This window comes from Stomoxys calcitrans, chromosome 3 (genome assembly GCF_963082655.1).
Source record: "Stomoxys calcitrans chromosome 3, idStoCalc2.1, whole genome shotgun sequence".
Classification (NCBI taxonomy): domain Eukaryota; kingdom Metazoa; phylum Arthropoda; class Insecta; order Diptera; family Muscidae; genus Stomoxys; species Stomoxys calcitrans.
In genome coordinates this window covers 88,553,960-88,560,070 of record NC_081554.1, presented here as the reverse complement: position 1 = coordinate 88,560,070, position 6,111 = coordinate 88,553,960, and the positions used below count along the sequence as shown (strand labels likewise).

General features: G+C 38.8%; 1 non-coding gene across 1 annotated transcript; it reads right to left on the bottom strand.

Annotated features, from left to right (window-relative positions):
• Positions 1 to 922: 922 nt before the first annotated feature.
• Trnaw-cca (transfer RNA tryptophan (anticodon CCA)) lies at positions 923 to 994 on the bottom strand. Its single transcript has one exon. It is a non-coding gene; the product is annotated as a tRNA-Trp (tRNA).
• Between the last annotated feature and the right edge of the window lie 5,117 nt (positions 995 to 6,111).

The window sequence follows — 6,111 nt, the reverse complement described above, 5'->3', positions numbered from 1 at the left end:
CTCATTTATATATTTATTTTTATTCTTCTATACTTACCTTAAATTCAACTAAGTCTACTAATTCCTCTTTAATTGATAAATTCACTTTTGTTTTTTTTTTTTTCTTTTAAATTCAAATCTACAAAGCCACAATTGTTAGTTTTTTCCGTAAGTTTTTCATTCAAAATCTGTGATGTATTGTATAGCTATAGATTCTTAGTTTTAAGTGTTTACTATGTACAATTGTTGGAGATATTACCCGCACTTTAATTATAAGAATTTTATATTCTTGTTGTGCGGGTGTAAATAAATAAATTACAAATTACAAATTACAAACACTACCCTGCAATTGCATGGAGTTGACACAGAATAATGGGTGAACAACTCTCCCCATGCCTGAATTCCCTCCAGGCACTTAGTTCTCTTGTCATTCAAGAGTTCTGTATGGGTCTGAATTACTTGACGGGATCATTAACGCCGGTAAGAGTTTCTTCTTCTTCTTGTCTTGTGCGTTGGTTTCTTTTTTCTGCCGTCTTTGCTGTCTTGTACTGCACTGTAGTGTATCTTATCTGTTTTTCTCCATCTTCTTTTCCTCTTTTACCTTCTTCGAGGACGAACATAGTAGACCTAAGGTCTCCGAGAGAAGTGGCTAGTAAACGGGCTTGCTCGTCTCATGCTCCCAACCTAGCCTAAGCTCACTCACCAATCAACCTAACCTTTTCTCATTGTGCGTGTTACAAACAAATTCATTTACATATTCTTTACCATAGTTGTGGTGTAGGATTTTGTTTTGTTTTTAATTGGTTTAACCTTTTTTGATTTTCAGTTCCAGCTGCCGTATACAGTGTGACACAAGGTGGATAATTATATGACCATTAGCAGTTTCGACTAGTCTTATTTTCTCAAATAAGAAAAAAAGAAGTAAAACAAAATAAATCAATTATGACCCCGACGTGATTTGAACACGCAACCTTCTGATCTGGAGTCAGACGCGCTACCGTTGCGCCACGGAGTCTCATGCTGTTATACGAACTAATTGATGCCAACACTAGAGGCCAATACTCAAATTTTGTACGTCACATACTTTTAGGATGGTGCAAGAGTACTTTCTTATAGTGGTTGTTGAAATAGATAAGTTAGTAGTTAAGCCACAAAATGTATAATACTGTAGAACAATTGTTAGTTTTCGACTTAACATGTAGATGACACTAGCTTAAATATTTTCACTAATAAGTGCTACCAGATAATAAAACAAGTAAGAAGGGCCACATCGTTTGATACCATGCAACACATTGGCTATGCTGGCTAAGTTGTCGAACTTAGACATATTGTAGGAAATGGATGTGCAAAATTTTGAGAAGATCGCTTAATAAATGCATTAGCAACAAATTTAAAAGTGAAAATCCGGACATAACTATATATGGGAGCTGTATCTTAATCTGAACAGATTTTTATGAAATTTACCAGTGATCACAAGAATCATAAGAGAAGCCTTAAAGTAAGTATACATGGATCACTAAATCTCGATTTATGGCCTTTTCGAGATCGAGGTTTTTTGCAGGTTTTACCATATAAAAATAAATCCCATTTTCGCAGGATTTATTTTTAAATCCAAACAAACCCGATTTCATGGCTGAGTAATCAATAAAAGTACCAAAATATGCAACTGTTTTCAAGAATTGCGTATGGATGTGTGTGATATGCACATTCATGTGCATGTACGCTTGTGTATTTCACTTAAATCCACACAAAAGAACTTTAAACGTGCAGGATTTGTTTTTGGATTTAGTTGAATCCAGATCATAAAAATATCAATGTAAACGTGCTAAGTATATTTATTGGATATTTTCTTTTCTTTCTATTCGATTACATATCAATGTGTAAGAAATATTCTATTATTATCTCTTAAATATTCAGTACAATACCTTCAAATCATGCCGGCTGTTTTCAGCTGTTTGCATTATCGATCGCAGGCTGTTTAAATCTGTGCAAATTTGCACCAATTACTAGTGGAAGTCTTTCGCGTGCTTTATTTTCTAGAAGACAGTGAGAGAGTGCATGAGAGTGAGCAACATTTTGAGAGTTTAGTAATTGAGAACTTTGAAATTTCTACTGGAAGTTTTTCCCAGACAAAATTTGCAGCATCGAACACTAGCAGTTGGGTAAAATGCTCTTTCTATATCCTCAGAATGTTATCTGTGTCAGTTACCAGATTTCCTTCTTTGTCTCTGCAGGAGGACGTGCCTGCACAAAAGCCATCGGTTTGATGTTTAATTCTTTGGTAGAATTTCTGGACTTCATTCTAACTCCTGTACATCTCGATTCGCTCACACTCACGTCTTTCCATTTACTTTTTCTTTCTTCGGAATAGACGTTTCTCCTCTCTCCTTTTCTCCCGATACCTCTCCTTCATCTGGCGAGTTGCTACTGATTGCAGGGTTGCTCTATATCCCGCATTCTTGGTTGGGTCAGTCGAGTGGAGTATGTCGCTGCCATCTGTTGTGTTTGCAGCTTTTCAATGTCCATCTTCTGTGCAGTGTCAGGTCGTACTTTCCTCGCCATGTTCAAACGGGTGAGAACCTTTGTTGCAACAAGGTAATGATCCGAATCTTTATTTGCTCCACGGATCGATCGTACATCTAACACGCTGGATGAATGCCTTCCACCTATCACAACGTGGTCAATTTGCTTCCTCGTGTTTTGAAAGGATGGCAGCCATGTGGCTTTGTGAATATTTTTATGTTGAAATCTTGTGCTACTAACTACCATGTTTTTTGCCGCGACGAAATCTATCAGCCTCAACCCATTACTGGACGTTATCTCGTGGAGGCTAAACTTACCGACTGTTGGACCAAAAATGTCTTTCTTTCCTATCTTTGCATTAAAACCTCCAAGAACGATTTTAATATCATGGGCGGGGCAGCGGTCATATTCTCTCTTTCTAAGCGCTCGTAGACAATATCCTTGGTCTGCTCGTCTTCGTCTTCTGTCCGGGCATGGGCACAAATAAGGCTGATGTTGAAGAATTTGGATTTTATGCGGACTGTTGCTAGCCTCTCATCCACCGGAGTAAAGCTGGAGACTAGGTATTTCAGTCTCCGACTAACCACAAATCCACATCCAAATTCATGCCTCGTGTTATGACAGCTATAGTATAGTTCGTCACCGTTTGGTGTTGTAGTGACGCCATTCCCAGTCCATCGCACTTCCTGTAAGGCGGTAATATCTGTCTTGTACTTCTCTAATACATCCGCCAGCGCGTATACTGCACCATCTCTATAAAGAGTGTGGACATTCCAGGTACAGATCCGGAAATCAGGGTCCTGTTTTCGTTTGCGTGGGTCGTTAACGTTGGGGGGTCCGTTTTTTCGATTCATTTGTTTCTCATAGTTTTCCGAGGGCGGGTTACTGGCTCAGCGCCCCAACCGCATGGGTTTTGTATCCCTCGTTGTGGCGAGTCGCTTGCTCCAAGATCCGACGCTCGCCCCCAGTCGCACCTAACCTAGGTACGGACGCTGATGTTGGCCATAGGTTATTTGAAGACGCTAATAACTCGCCTTGTCATCTCGAGTATCATTGGCACTCAGTATTTAATTAAGAGCCAGTGCCACCTGAATCCTCACTGAGACTCTCCTCTCGAAAATCGCTGACTGCTGCGGCATCATTTGCAGCTACTCCGCATAAAAACGAAGCTTTCCACCATCCGCAACCTGTGGACGCGTCCGGTAGCTTTCAGCTAAGCTTCCCAGGGTAACGATGGACACCACACAAGTCGGAGCTCAAAGTTCCAGCCTGTGTTGTGGTCATAGTTATCCCGTGTCGGCCGGGAGATTACTTTTTAGTTTTTAGAGCGCACAACAAGCCGATTACTGGCTTAGGTGTGTGTTCATAGTGGCATGCGACGGATTAATATCCGCACCCTCTTTTCAACCTAACCCAACATAGGAAGACAAGGAAATATTCCGTCCAACTTTTGCCTGGACAGCTAATTTGGGACAATTGTACAACTAAAATTGATTTATCAGGTTGTTCTTAGGTTCATGAGGTTAAGTTTACCCTAATATTTGCTCTTTATGTTGGATAAGGTTTGCAACTAACATTTTTAGCATACCTGGGAGATATTAAGCCATAATGCTGTACATTTGGGATATCTCCTCTGAATTTCAAATTTTTCTTCTCCCCAATGCTATCTCAACATATTCTGGACGTTTTTTAATGGGTTTTAATACGATGATCTGAGAGGATCAGACCATTAAATCCGTGTTTTTGGTAGAAATCTAGGTAAAACGCCCCCAGGGGCATGTATTGGATCAACCTCGTGCATAAAAACGAATGAAGCTGTCATGAAGGAATCCACAAAGCTTTCATAACTGTACTACTACAAAAACATCATGTCTTGCAGCCCTGATTGTGGGTAACAGTTTTAAAATAGATTTCACACAGTATGCACCTAAAGCGAAATTTTCGATACCAAATACAGGGTGACAAAAAACTATACATCTGGCCAAAAAGTGTGACAGTTTTTTTTATCAAAATTAAGCGCTAAATTGTATAAACAAACCCATTACGTGGCCCAAAAACTATCAAGCTATAGTTTTGTTGCAATGAAGCACAAAAATATCCTATGCTTTCAATATCACCCTGTAACACAAAGCAAACTGAAAATTTCGTTTAGGAATGTCAATACATTTTTTATGGCAACGAAAATTTTGTTTGAGGTGCATACAGTCCTTTACAAAGAAATCAGCGCATTTATTTTCAATTCGCAGAGACAAGTCTGAGCGATTTGAAATAGGTTTACTTGACAGAACTATAGAACTGTCACATAAAACTATTTTAAGGCTTCATTAAGTTTTGTAAATACTGCCGTTAATGTTAAATTTTGCATCAGTGAGCCTTTAAATATATAAATTTTTCGATTAAATTAATCCCCCAATACACTGGGTTAGTATATGCAAATTTTATAGAATAGAATGCCATCAAATTATCCCTAATGAGCTATTTCAAATGTCATATCTTTATGTATTGAATGCCATTCAAAATGGAAATGATTTCACTGAAGACAACAACCAAGAAACGCAAACCGTTGCTGGTAGATGGTGCTTTTGCAAGCAGATATGTTATAGTTATTTAATTGAACATGCAATCAATGATTTTTTTCTAAAGGGTGATTTTTTTGAGGTTAGGATTTTCATGCATTAGTATTTGACAGATCACGTGGGATTTCAGACATGGTGTCAAAGAGAAAGATGCTCAGTATGTTTTGACATTTCATCATGAATAGACTTACTAACGAGCAACGCTTGCAAATCATTGAATTTTAATACCAAAATCAGTGTTCGGTTCGAAATGTGTTCAAATTTTGACAAATTTTGTTCAGCGATGAGGCTCATTTCTGGTTGAATGGCTACGTAAATAAGCAAAATTGCCGCATTTGGAGTGAAGAGCAACCAGAAGCCGTTCAAGAACTGCCCATGCATCCCGAAAAATGCACTGTTTGGTGTGGTTTGTACGCTGGTGGAATCATTGGACCGTATTTTTTCAAAGATGCTGTTGGACGCAACGTTACGGTGAATGAACACGTTTCGAACCGAACACTGATTTTGGTAATAAAATTCAATGATTTGCAAGCGTTGCTCGTTAGTAAGTCTATTCATGATGAAATGTCAAAGCATACTGAGCATCTTTCTCTTTGACACCATGTCTGAAATCCCACGTGATCTGTCAAATACTAATGCATGAAAATCCTAACCTCAAAAAAATCACCCTTTATTGGGACGATTGTGTAGGTTAGCTTATGTTAGATGAACATGATACCTGACATATACGTCCAGGTAGCCATTCTCACTCGCATCCGAGTAGGTCAACGGTTAACCAAAATCAGTGTTCGGTTCGAAATGTGTTCAAATTTTGACAAATTTTGTTCAGCGATGAGGCTCATTTCTGGTTGAATGGCTACGTAAATAAGCAAAATTGCCGCATTTGGAGTGAAGAGCAACCAGAAGCCGTTCAAGAACTGCCCATGCATCCCGAAAAATGCACTGTTTGGTGTGGTTTGTACGCTGGTGGAATCATTGGACCGTATTTTTTCAAAGATGCTGTTGGACGCAACGTTACGGTGAATGAACACAT